Below are 12,082 nucleotides of genomic sequence, written 5' to 3'. Positions count from 1 at the left end.
ACACACACACCCATACTCGCTCTCTCTGTACCTGTTTCTCTGCATGTGTGTATCCTCTGTCATTACACCTTTGTGTGTACTTCTTTAAAACACCAACTTCAAGACAGTCAATCAACCTGATGTGGTCAGATAGCGGAAGACTAGCTCGGCTCCTCCACAAGGCTTTCATCCATATGGCCGTGGCCCAGGCAGGCGCCCATGTGTGTGTTCCCTGCTCCCCTGGCTGGCCTCGCAGGAGCCATACAGCAGGTGGCATTGAGGATCAATGGGCCTTCTCTCTCCTCCCCTCTCCTGCCCCTCTCACTCTGCCAGTATATCCTCTCTCCTCCCCTCTCCTGCCCCTCTTTCTCTCTGCCATTGCATCTGCTTTGCTTTATCTTGGCCAGGTTGCAGTTGTAAATGAGAACTTGTTCTCAACTAGCTTACCTGGTTAAATAAAGGTGAAATAACAAAATAAAATAAAAATCCTCTCTCCTGCCCTGCCTCTCTCTTTCTCTCGCTCTCTCTCTCTTGCTCTCTCTCTCCTCACCTCCCCTACCTCTCTCTCTCTCTATCTCTCTAGCTCTCTCACTCTGCCATTACCTCCTCTCTCCTCTCCTCACCTCCCCTGCCTCTCTCGCTCTCTCTCTCTCTTCTCTCACTCTCTGCCATTACCTCCTCTCTCCTCACCTCCCGTGCCTCCTTCTCTCTCTCTCTCTCTCTCTCTCTCTCTCTCTCTCTGCCATTACCTTTCCACTCCACAACCTCCAGCCTCTAGTTTCCACCGGCGAGGCCCAAGAGGAGCGCCCATTGCACCTTACCACATCACACTGGGATAAAGAGTGCTTTTTTCCATTAGTCTAATTGCTTGGTTATAGTTCTATATTATTGCGGTGATCAGCGGTGTGGTGTGGTAATGATGGACATCCAGTGCTCCTGTGCTAGCTGGTGGGTGTTGTGTTTCCCCCCCAAACTGCCCTCACACAGCGCTGCTAACTCTGCTCATACACGAAACAGGAGCCAAAATGCAGCTTCACGCTGATGAAAAACAAGTATAAACAAAAAGGCTCCCCAAATGTTATGATATAAGATTTTAATCAAATAGCCTAATCTATTTGCATTCTCAACCGGTGTAACATTCCAATGATTTATGAAATACACACTTGAGTTCTAGAGCCTGTTCATTTGCCGCTGTTTAAAACAGATAATATGTTACTAATTGGCTCTAATTTACCTTGGCCTCTAGTTAGACTTTCTTATATAATCACAATATAAGTATAATGAAAATTTGTTTTCAAGGCAACTCGAGTCTCGTCCCCTGTCAAACAGAGCTCATTGACTACAATATTAGATTTCTCCCTCCTGCGCACTTTGTTCTTCTCTGTGTGTCAGCAGACCTCTGAAGAGCTTCTTTTCACTCATTTCTAGGAAATATGACTCTGTATTACTCCTGGATGTGAAGTCCCAGTGTGCTATATTGGTACAAATGGAAGGCTTCCCCAATCAGCCATCACACTAGAAGCTTTCAATCAGCAGGCGGAGAAGATGGAGATAACAATGAGTTCATTTAGCCACAAAGACTTTCTCCTTGTATTTATAATATTCCTTCAAGAGATAATATAACTGGTTCAACTGTTAGCTAGGCTTAGTGTGAGGCATCTGGTCCGTGGTGGTCTAACCGGTCCTAAACATCTGACTCTGCATGGTTGACCTGTGGGATTCCTTCAAAAATAGGCCACTTCCCCTCTGTCTGTTTTTGCGGCTATGATTGTTACAGCCACACTGATTATCTTCCTGCTCTTATTTCACTATATAAAAGGGGCCGGGATAGAAAATCCTTGGCCGTTATTTTTTTTCTCCAGGTGTGTGTATTGATCTTTGCCTTTGCTGCAGGGGAGTCTGTTCACTTAAAAGGTCCACTGATGTAGCAGGGCTTATTAAACAAATAGCCACAGAACAAGGCCACAATCGCTTTGAATCATGGACGAGGTTGGCTGTCTCAAAGCACCGCCGTATCAAATATGGAACACTCCGCTAACAAGGTGTGTAATCTATTTTAATCACATCATATTTTATCAAACAAGGAGAAGGTTGAACTTAACTAAGGGAGAAATGGTGGGGATTTGGGGGGTGAGTTGTATTTTGAAATTGAATGTGACGGCTAGAGACTGAGCTGGATTCTCCATGCATGGCTTCATAATGAAGCCGGCCAAATGGTCAGTTATGGCTGACTGTAGTGGTAGCTGGAGAATAGGAGTAACGTGAGGGGTAATTCAGTGGCAGTAATACATTGACCTCATAGGGATGTTAGCTGGTGGTAGACGTGGATCAGGAGCTGTGGGGCTGCTGTAAAGGTTGTTATTTCTATCTCTGGTATCACTGTAGTGGCAGATCAACATTGAAAAGATTGAGAAGTTGTAGGTTATACAGGGACTCTCTCCTCCTCAGGCCCTGCGGCAGAACACCATCTATTCTGCTATTATACCACCCCTGTACAGCAACACATTTCCTCACATCTCAAATGATTTCCCCCTCTCTCTCTCTTCCTTTTCTCCATTGGGTTCTGATTCTCCATCTCTTTCTATTTTATATACGGTGCTTCTCTCTGTCCCAGACACACATACACGGATGGACACACACACACCTGGATGTAACACTGTGTTGATGATGGGCAGAGTTGAGGGAATGACTTGTGCTAGTCATCACAATTCAGGCAATCATCTGTTATATACATCTCACACTGGCTGGGCTCATGGGCTAGTGTTTTCAATCGTATTTTTTCCTTCAGTCATAAATTGTTCCTGACACTCTGACACTATACTAGGTTATGAATATATGAATATGTAGCGACCACATACACCCCACAGGTCAGACAAGTTAATGGATAAAGAACCAAATTATAGACCACTCCATAAGAAATACCACTTGTGGAATTGGTAGATAGACAGTACTAAAATCTTCTTATTGACGTTAGAGGTTTTACATTTGAAATTATTTTTAACTCTAAATACACCTTACCAATAGCAATGCATCGATTTTAATCAGAATATGCGATTCAAACTTTGTGAAATTATGGTCCTTTCAAAGTAAAGACCCAATACATTTCTAAATTCAAAATGGAATTGTTGAGTATCTCTTCCTCTGTTCCATTCTCTCTCTTTCTTTCTCTCCATCGTCTTCTTGGTCTCTCACTCATAATTAGCTTACTTTGTGATTAATAGTTTAGATTTCACCGATTTTCAAAATTCCTCCTGTGTTACCACCGGCAGTTTTTCCTCAGCCCCCTCGCATGGCCGTAGGAGCTCCTCCACAGTGGCGGGGATTGGGGGAGAGGAGGAGGACGGAGGGGGGGGCCTGTGTCTTTAAAAGTGAGGAGCGAGGGAGCGGGCGGGCGGCTAGCTGGATTGTGCTGACGGCAGGGCTTTGGTTCAGAGCATGCCCATTAGAGGGAGCCATAAATCCTAGGCTCTCCGGGCCTGGCTGTGTCAGCAGTCCACTGAATGAATTGATTTTAAACGCCACCGAAAAAAAAGAGGGAGAGAGAGCCTCTTTAATTCAACCTCCAGCAGAAACCTCTTTTTTCTCCCTCTGCTTCTCAATTCAGAAGTGTCATTGAAAAGGAGTGAAGTCCTGAAACACTGAACCTGTCAGCAGCAACAAGCCCTGGGCTACAGCCTCAGTCCCTCCACACACCTGTGATTTACAGGAAAGGGGGAAACAACAACACGCCACAAACCAAATGCATCATATTAAATTCCAAACAGCATTTGTTCTTTCCCTCCAATGTTCAGTCCTCTTTTTAGATTACGGCGAGAGAAATGAGACATATTGTAAAAAATGTGCTCGGGCATTTGAATTTCAAATGTGTTAGATTTGGAAATTGATGTATGTGTTTGTCTATTTTGGAGCAGCATCCATGTGTGCATGCATTTATATATTATCAGCATCAATGAAGAGCTGTGTGTCGTAGCCCTCCCCTCTCGTCTCTGTATCCCCAACGGGGTGCCTGCCTGTGATGCTGTGAGGGGCCTTAGTATGCTATCCATCACATAAAACACAGCACACATGTACTCAAACACACACGCTCACACTTTCATACATACTTACACTAATTATGTGCTCACACTTACACTTACACACTTACATTATGCTTAAACACACACATGCATGTACACACACACACACACACACACACACACACACACACACACACACACACACACACACACACACACACACACACACACACACACACACACACACACCAGTATTTCCCGGTGTGTGTCAGTGTGCCAGCTGGAAGGGGTCATCCCCTGCCGTGCTGCCCTTTGTGTCCTGCTCTGTGGTAATGCTTGTTGGACCCTTTACCGCTGCCGTTGTGTGACAGCGTGGGTGCATGCACTGGGCTCTGCACCGCTCCGCTCAGCGTTGCACAGCGCCGTGTGGTGAGGTATTCCCCAGAGAGCCCAGCAGCAGAGGCAACAGCAGGGACTTCCTGAGAGTAGCGTGGCCAGGCAGGGTGAGGACTGACCCTCGTAAAAACCCCAGCCTCAGCCTACTGTTGTGGAGCAGTGTGATGAGAGAGAGAGAGAGAGAGAGAGAGAGAGAGAGAGAGAGAGAGAGAGAGAGAGAGAGAGAGAGAGAGAGAGAGAGAGAGAGAGAGAGAGAGAGAGAGAGAGAGAGAGAGAGAGAGAGAGAGAGAGAGAGAGAGAGAGAGAGAGAGAGAGAGAGAGAGAGAGAGAGAGAGAGAGAGAGAGAGAGAGAGAGAGAGAGGAATGGAGGGAACGAGAGAGAAGGCAGCATCCTCTCTGGCTCATTACACTGTTTAAAGAGCCGGCGCCTCTGAATCACCTGCCCAGCTCCACGCCTCAAATAAGCCCAGCCACCAGGGATCATACATCAACTTCTCTATCAGTCCCCCGGTGCCGCTTTCTCACCATTCTCCCCCTCCCAATCCAACCAGCCGCATATCACATTCACATGTATGGAATTCAGCTGAACAGATAATGCAGAGAATCAAACAGAATACATTGCCCGAGCACCAAATTATTGAATAATGCAGAGTGAATATAGGAGTGTGACAATTTAATGTGCCTCATCGTGTAAACCTGTTAATTGAATGTTTTGTATATGCCAGGCAACATCCATGGCCCAGTTGTGTTACATGAACAGCCTTAATGCTCGGTTCTTCCTCATCTCAAAAGCACACTTTCTCATGCCTAATTACCCCTAGGCTCTGGGCTGGAGGAAGGAGCGACTGGCGACGTATTACGATACAGATTGCGAGTATATTTCACTTTGAAAAATGGGCAAAGCACACAGGAGTAAGGGCTTGATTACAAGGAGCGGGGCATAGAGCCTCTACATCTTCCTCCTTCCTCCCCTCGTTTCAATTATGGCTGACTGGAGGCCTGCTGCTGCCACCGTCCTCGAATAAAACTAAAATATGATAAAGCCGGAATATCAGGCCTGCCACTGATTGAACCCCCGAGCCATGTAAGGGCTGTGAGATACTCCACACGTAATTACAACGTTTGCCAATATTTTTTGACGCGGGGTTCAACATGGATATGAGCGAGGGGGTGGAAGTAGGGGTGTGTGGTGGGGGGGGGGGGCATGAGCAGTGCTTATGACACATGATAAAAGCACATTTCATTCTGACTTCCCTGAGGATAAGAAGAAACTTGCCTGTGTATATCCGTTCCACTGTCTTCTTCCTCTGCATAAGTGTACTGGTGTTGTTTTGAAGTTGGAGGATCATTACTCATGTGTAAGATGCATAAGCTCAGAAGATCTGCTGTCATAACACTGCAGACGGTGGTGCCGTGAATGCAAAAGAGGTGCAACTTCCTCTGGATGTGGAAAATTGAATATTAAGCTATATCATTTTAAGCACACAATAAAAACATGTAATTTCATCCAAACTAGCATTCCTCATCATAACAGATGGGACTGAGAATGTAGGGTAGAGATCTGTGCTCTCTCTCTCTCTCTGCCATGTTCTCTGAACAGTTACCCTTTACGCCCCCTGACCCCCACAGATGCAGGTGGTGTCTCCCTGATGTCAGTGTTAATCATAGTCCAGCGCTCTGACCTGCCTGGTTCCCCCCCCCCCCTATCCAGTGCCCCCTATCCAGCGCCCCCTATCCAGCGTCCCCCAGCCATGACAGTGTCAGGCTCTACCACACACAGCTTTACCAGGGGAAGCCTCTGCCAACATGGAAAGCTTCCTGTTCACATTGTGAGCTTGATTAGGATAGTGAAATGATAGAGACTAGCCACTGAATAGGCTAGTGTTTGTTTTGGCTGGTGTATTGAATAACAACAACTGGGATGGTCTGAAATGTGTAAATGTATTTTCTCTCTGGTTCATGGCCAATATGGAGAGGTATCAGAGGATTCTTGTTGTTTTGAGTGTTGGATCGTGTCATAATGAAGCTAGCTGCCTTTGAAAGTGAATGAGGAGATAGATCTCTTCGCTGAGGGAAAAGCGTGCCGCCACGGCAGAATCACAGTGGAGAGAAATCCAACCCTCTCGTTCGTCCCACTATGAAGGATTCAATCACACATTTGGCCCTCTGACCCGTCCCCTCACACACTAACAGCCAGGCTGGTCTCCAAAGACCAGAGACGGATCACAGGAAGGCGGGATGTGTGGAAGCTAGAGCATGCCACCTCTCAGGACTTCTATCATAGGAGAAATTGAGAGTTGTCGCAGTGGAGAGTGACTAGCATGGTGGTGCGTTGATACATTGACACAGTGAATGTCTTGGACAGTACAGTAAAAGTGCTGAGGTTGAAATGAAGCTGTTATCTCTGGCATGTATCACTAGGGAGGCAAGAAGCACCGGTGCAAAGGCCTGTTTGCTTTACTGTTATTGTCTCTGTGTGTTGGTCCCCTTCAAACAACCCTCAGGTTCAGCTCTTTTCTAACATCACACACATTTCCCTATATATTTTTAACCCTAACCCTTCCTCTGACACCACCTTGTATGAAGGTTCTGAATGGCAGGAAGATTGGCCCCAGTGAAGTACTGGGCTGTACGCACTACCCTCTTTAGTGCCTTGCGGTCGGAGGCCAAGTAGTTGCCATACCAGGCTGTGATGCAATCAGTCAGGATGCTCTCGATGGTGCAGCTGTATAACGTTTTGAAGATCTGAGGACCCATGCCAAATCTTTTCAGTTTCCTGAGGGGGAATAGGCGTTGTCGTGCCCTCTTCATAACTGTCTTGTGTGTTTGGACCATGACAGTAAGTTGGTGATGTGGACACCAAGGAACTTGAAGCTCTCAACCTGCTCCACTACAGCCCCGTTGATGAGAATGGGTGCGTGCTCGGTCCTCCATTTTCTGTATTCCACAATCATCTCCTTTGTATTGATCACATTTAGGGAGAAGTTGTTATCCCGGCATCACACTGCCAGGTCTCTGACCTCCTCCCTATAGGCTGTCATTGTCGGTGATCAGGCCTACTACTGTTGTGTCGTTGGCAAACTTAATGATGGTGATGGAGTCATCCTTGGCCATGCAGTCATGGGTGAACAGGGAGTACAGGAGGGGACTGAGCACGCACCCCTGGAGGGCCCCCGTGTTGAGGATCAGCGTGGCAGATGTGTTGTTACCTACGCTGGCTACAGAGATCGTGATCATACAGTCGTCCGGAGCAGCTGATGCTCTCATGCTCTCATGCTTCAGTGTTGCTTGCCTCGAAGCGAGCATAGAAGTTATTTAGTTCGTCTGGTAGGCTCGTGTCACTGGGCAGCTCGCGGCTGTGCCTCCCTTTGTAGTCTGTAATAGTTTGCAAGCACTGCCACATCCGATGAGTGTTGAAGCCGGTGTAGTACGATTCAATCTTAGTCCTGTATTGACGCTTTGCCTGCCTGATGGTTCTTTGGAGGGCATAGCGGGATTTCTTATAAGCGTCCGGGTTAGAGTCCCGCTCCTTGAAAATAGCAGCTCTACCTTTTAGCTTAGTGCGGATGTTGCCTGTAATCCATGTCTTCTGGTTGGCTTATGTACGTGCGTTCACTGTGGGGACGACATCATCGATGCACTTATTGATAAAGCCAGTGACTGATGTGGTGTACTCCTCAATGCCATCGGAAGAATCCCGGAACATATTCCTGTCTGTGCTAGCAAAACAGTCCTTTAGCTTAGCATCTGTGTCATCTGACCACTTCCTTATTGAGCAAGTCACTGGTACTTCCCTCTTGAGTTTTTGCTTGTATGCAGGAATCAGGAGGATAGAGTTATGGTCAGATTTGCCAAATGGAGGGCGAGGGAGATCTTTTTACCCGTCTCTGAGTGTGGAGTAAAGGTGGTCTAGAGTTTTTTTCCTCTGGTTGCATATTTAACATGCGGATAGAAATGAGGTAAAACACATTTAAGTTTCTCTGCATTAAAGTCCACCACCTCAGGATGAGCATTTTCTTGTTTGCTTATGGCCTTATACAGCTCATTGAGTGCCGTCTTAGTGCCTGCATCGGTTTGTGGTTGTAAATAGACAGCTACGAAAAATATAGATGAAAACTCTCTTGGTAAATAGAGTGACCTACAGCTTATCATGAGATACACTACCTCAGGCGAGCAAAACCTCGAGACTTCCTTAATATTAGATTTAGTGTGCCAACTGTTATTTACAAATAGACACAGACCGCCACCCCTTGTCTTACCGGAGGCAGCTGTTCTATCTTGCCGATGCACCGAAAACCCACCCAGCTGTATGTTATCCATGTTGTCGTTCAGCCACGACTTTGTGAAAGATAGATATTACAGTTTTTAATGTCCCGTTGGTAGGATAGTCTTGATCGGAGCTCATCCATTTTGTTATCCAATGATTGCACGTTGGCTAATAGTATTAATGGTAGCGGGGGATTACTCACTCACCGTCGGAACCTTACAAGGCACCCGACCTACGTCCCCGATATCTCCGTCTCTTCTTGATGCGAATGACGGGGATTTGGGCCTTGTCGGGTGTCTGAAGTAAATTCTTTGTGTGCGACTCGTTAAAGAAAAAATATGTCGCTGTCCTGATATCCAGAAGCTATTTTCGGTCATAAGAGACGGTGGCAGAAACCTTATGTTCAAAATAATTTACAAATAACGTGAAAAAACACACACAATAGCACAATTGGTAGGAGCCCGTAAAACGGCAGCCATCTCCTCCGGCGCCATCTGCATACATTATCTTGGGCCGATCCGGTGATGAGTTTGCTCATTAGAAGTTGGGAGGCTCATAACGTTCTATTTATCTTCTTCTTCCTGAGACGACAGTGAGCAGTGAGTGAGAGGAGCCTAGTAAGGTGGAGATGCTAGCTCTGTCACTGGAGGTATGTTGACACCCCATGAGTAATCTGGTGCATGCTAAACAGAGGGTCGAGGTGTCACTGGAACACCTCAGCAACTGGCACATGGGTAATTACTCTTCCAGCGTGGGCGCGGCTCAACATTTTTGAACCTTTTCTTTCTCCAATCATAGTTGATGGATTGAGTGGAAGAGGGCGATCATCTGGTTCTTAGCAGGCTCACTGAGCGTGGTAGGCCTCCGTTGATTAATGATATCTGCCGCAAGTCACCAAAAGTGGAAATTAAGTATTTCTGTTTAAATGTAACATTTGTCTCCTTTGCTCGTGTTGAGAAAGGCATTTGTCAAAATCCCCAGCTTTGGCGAAAGGTGGATTTCCTCTGGGAGCACGCTGGGAATTACTCCCTACTTTCACATTAATGCCATTCAGTGTTCCCTGTTTTATTTCTTGAATCTACTTTCACCCATTGGCCTTTGCTGGGTATTTTGAATATTGAACCGTTATTTAACACACAGTTCAGGTTTATAGCCACTGCTACCACTGCTCCCTTTGACAGTTGAAAATTAGACATGTTTAAAAAACACACAGAAAAGTGGGGAATGACCTTGAATGTCTGAATGAAAGTGATTCAAGATGGAATCTCCCTGTGTTGGGCACAGGGGGAGTGATCTGGTGGCAACCCTGGTTGAGTTGGGTTACAGTTATGGTGATAGTGAGCCTGTCATGCCGGAACAGAACCAAGCCTCTGGGTAGACTAATGGTTCTAGAATCTGGCCAGGGTCCAGTTCTGCCCCATGCAGCTACTGCTTCTTCCTTCCGTGGCTGGGATATCATTACCTCCAATGTGTTACATCAGACTCGCTTGGTCAGGCTCTGAAACAGTCAATACTCCACAATTTAGAAAATCAGCCAAGTTTGCAGAAACAAAGAGGCAATATTGGAAATAAAGACGGATGTATAATCTGACGCCAGGCATTTTTTCATGTTGGGTGAATTATTTGTTGTCCGGAAGGAGGGGACGTACACGTGGGGCAGGGCGGAGGGCAAGGAGCCAGCCAGCCATCTGTCAGGGGTTAGAGGAGGTGGTCAAATGGCTCGAATAAATGTTCAAATCACAGCGGCCAACTACTGACCCTCCGCGTTTCATACAAGCACCCTTTACTTTTCCCATCAATGGAAATCTAATTGCTTGAAAAGCGATCAATGGAAACTAAATTGGTTTTGTGTGGAAGCGAGCATGCAATAAGCTCTGAGCTGTTTTAATGTGTGTTGGTTTTGCATCTTAAATCATGGTAATTTTTGGAGTGGGGCCCCGTTCCGTTCTCCTGAGAGGGGCTCAACCTAGGTAGCACCCAGAGACTGGGGTGGGAGCACTCAATCAAGCCTCTAATAAAAATCACAAGCTTAATTGCTTTTCCAAACTCATAAATCCTGCGACTGTATGTGTTAATCTTTTGCATTTCTCTGTAGCATGCAGTAGGCTTGGTAGGGAATGCAGCAGAGGCTCATTTTGGAGGGGCTGGGAGGTAACAGGGAACTCCTCCCTGCAGGAGCTCGCTGTGACCTCTGATAACCCTCCAGTGATCTGATATGACTAATCCCCTATAATCCCTAATACACTCCTTAACATTCTCCTAACTGACAGCAGTCGATATGGGTGCACTTCTCTGTCTTATCGCTGATCTCTTTGTCTTTTGTACGCTGCTTCTCTCTCTCAGCAGTCAGAACCCGCCACGCTGCTCTCCTCTCTCCCCCTGACCAAGGAACAGTCGCACATCTACATTGATGTCACACATTTAAGTTCCTCTACTCAGTGACTCTTGATAAGCTTAGACTAGATCAGAGTCTCGAAATTGAACTGACTAATTGGTTAGCACAGGTCTGGAGGCAGCCAGAATGCCAACTACTCAGGCACAACGGGGGAGCTCAGAATGAGGTCTTATTTTGTGGTAGCACAGCAAAAACGACTTTCCACTGTTTTCTCTTCTGCCATGGCCAGCTGGATGTCTTGTCAGAGAGGCTTGGATGAGGGTGTTACCCCTCTGACCTGTAGTGTTCGAGGGACGGTGCATAGCGTTAGAAGGCACTTGAAGGAATGGTCTCCACTGTGTAATTTATGGATGTCTCTGAGATGTATTCCAGCCCAGGTCTCCTCTTCTCCATCCCTCAGGTGCTTATCTATCACTTATCAGGGAAGACAGAGCATCAGCCCAGGTTGTATTTCTGTCTGCTAGTGTAATTACATTGTAATTGATCTAAGGACATGGACAGTACATGTGCAGTAACTTCTCATGGTCCAGTATCCCTGTGTTATCGGTGATACTGTTACTCTAAGTAAACAGTTGTCCGGGTGGAAATCTCACACAGGTCTGCACATGTTGTATGTGTCTGGAAATGTAGTAGAGAAATATTGAAATGGAGAATGAATGAACTCCTGTCTGTTTGATTGAGTCCTTTTTTAGAAGGTCATGCCAAGTGGTATAGTAAAAAAGCTAATATAAAAAAATGAATTTGTTTACTAACCGTCATTTGTAATCATAATGTATAAAAACACCACTGACAGCAATGCATACATGTCAATAGCTGTTTTATTGGAATTCATGTTTTTTATTTTCTACAGAGACCTGCTGTTGCAGTATAAGCCCAAGCCCCCTCACAACAAACAACCAGGCGTTGTATCATTCCAATCACGCATATTAACCAGCTCTCGCCACCCATCAATCTTCCCTCAGCCATTTTTGAACTGATGCTGAAATGATGTTATTAATGATGGTTAAAAAAATCCCCACATTTTTTGTT

The 12,082-nt window shown here is 46.1% G+C and overlaps 1 protein-coding gene across 1 annotated transcript in view; it reads left to right on the top strand.

Annotated features, from left to right (window-relative positions):
* The window catches only part of LOC120039480 (RNA binding protein fox-1 homolog 3-like), a 347,402-nt gene that overhangs the window by 128,903 nt on the left and 206,417 nt on the right, over positions 1 to 12,082 (top strand). The window lies entirely within an intron of this gene.

The sequence above is a fragment of the Salvelinus namaycush genome, chromosome 3 (genome assembly GCF_016432855.1).
Source record: "Salvelinus namaycush isolate Seneca chromosome 3, SaNama_1.0, whole genome shotgun sequence".
Classification (NCBI taxonomy): Eukaryota; Metazoa; Chordata; class Actinopteri; order Salmoniformes; family Salmonidae; genus Salvelinus; species Salvelinus namaycush.
Note: the sequence above shows the minus strand (reverse complement) of the source record. Positions and strands in the feature narration are given on the sequence as shown.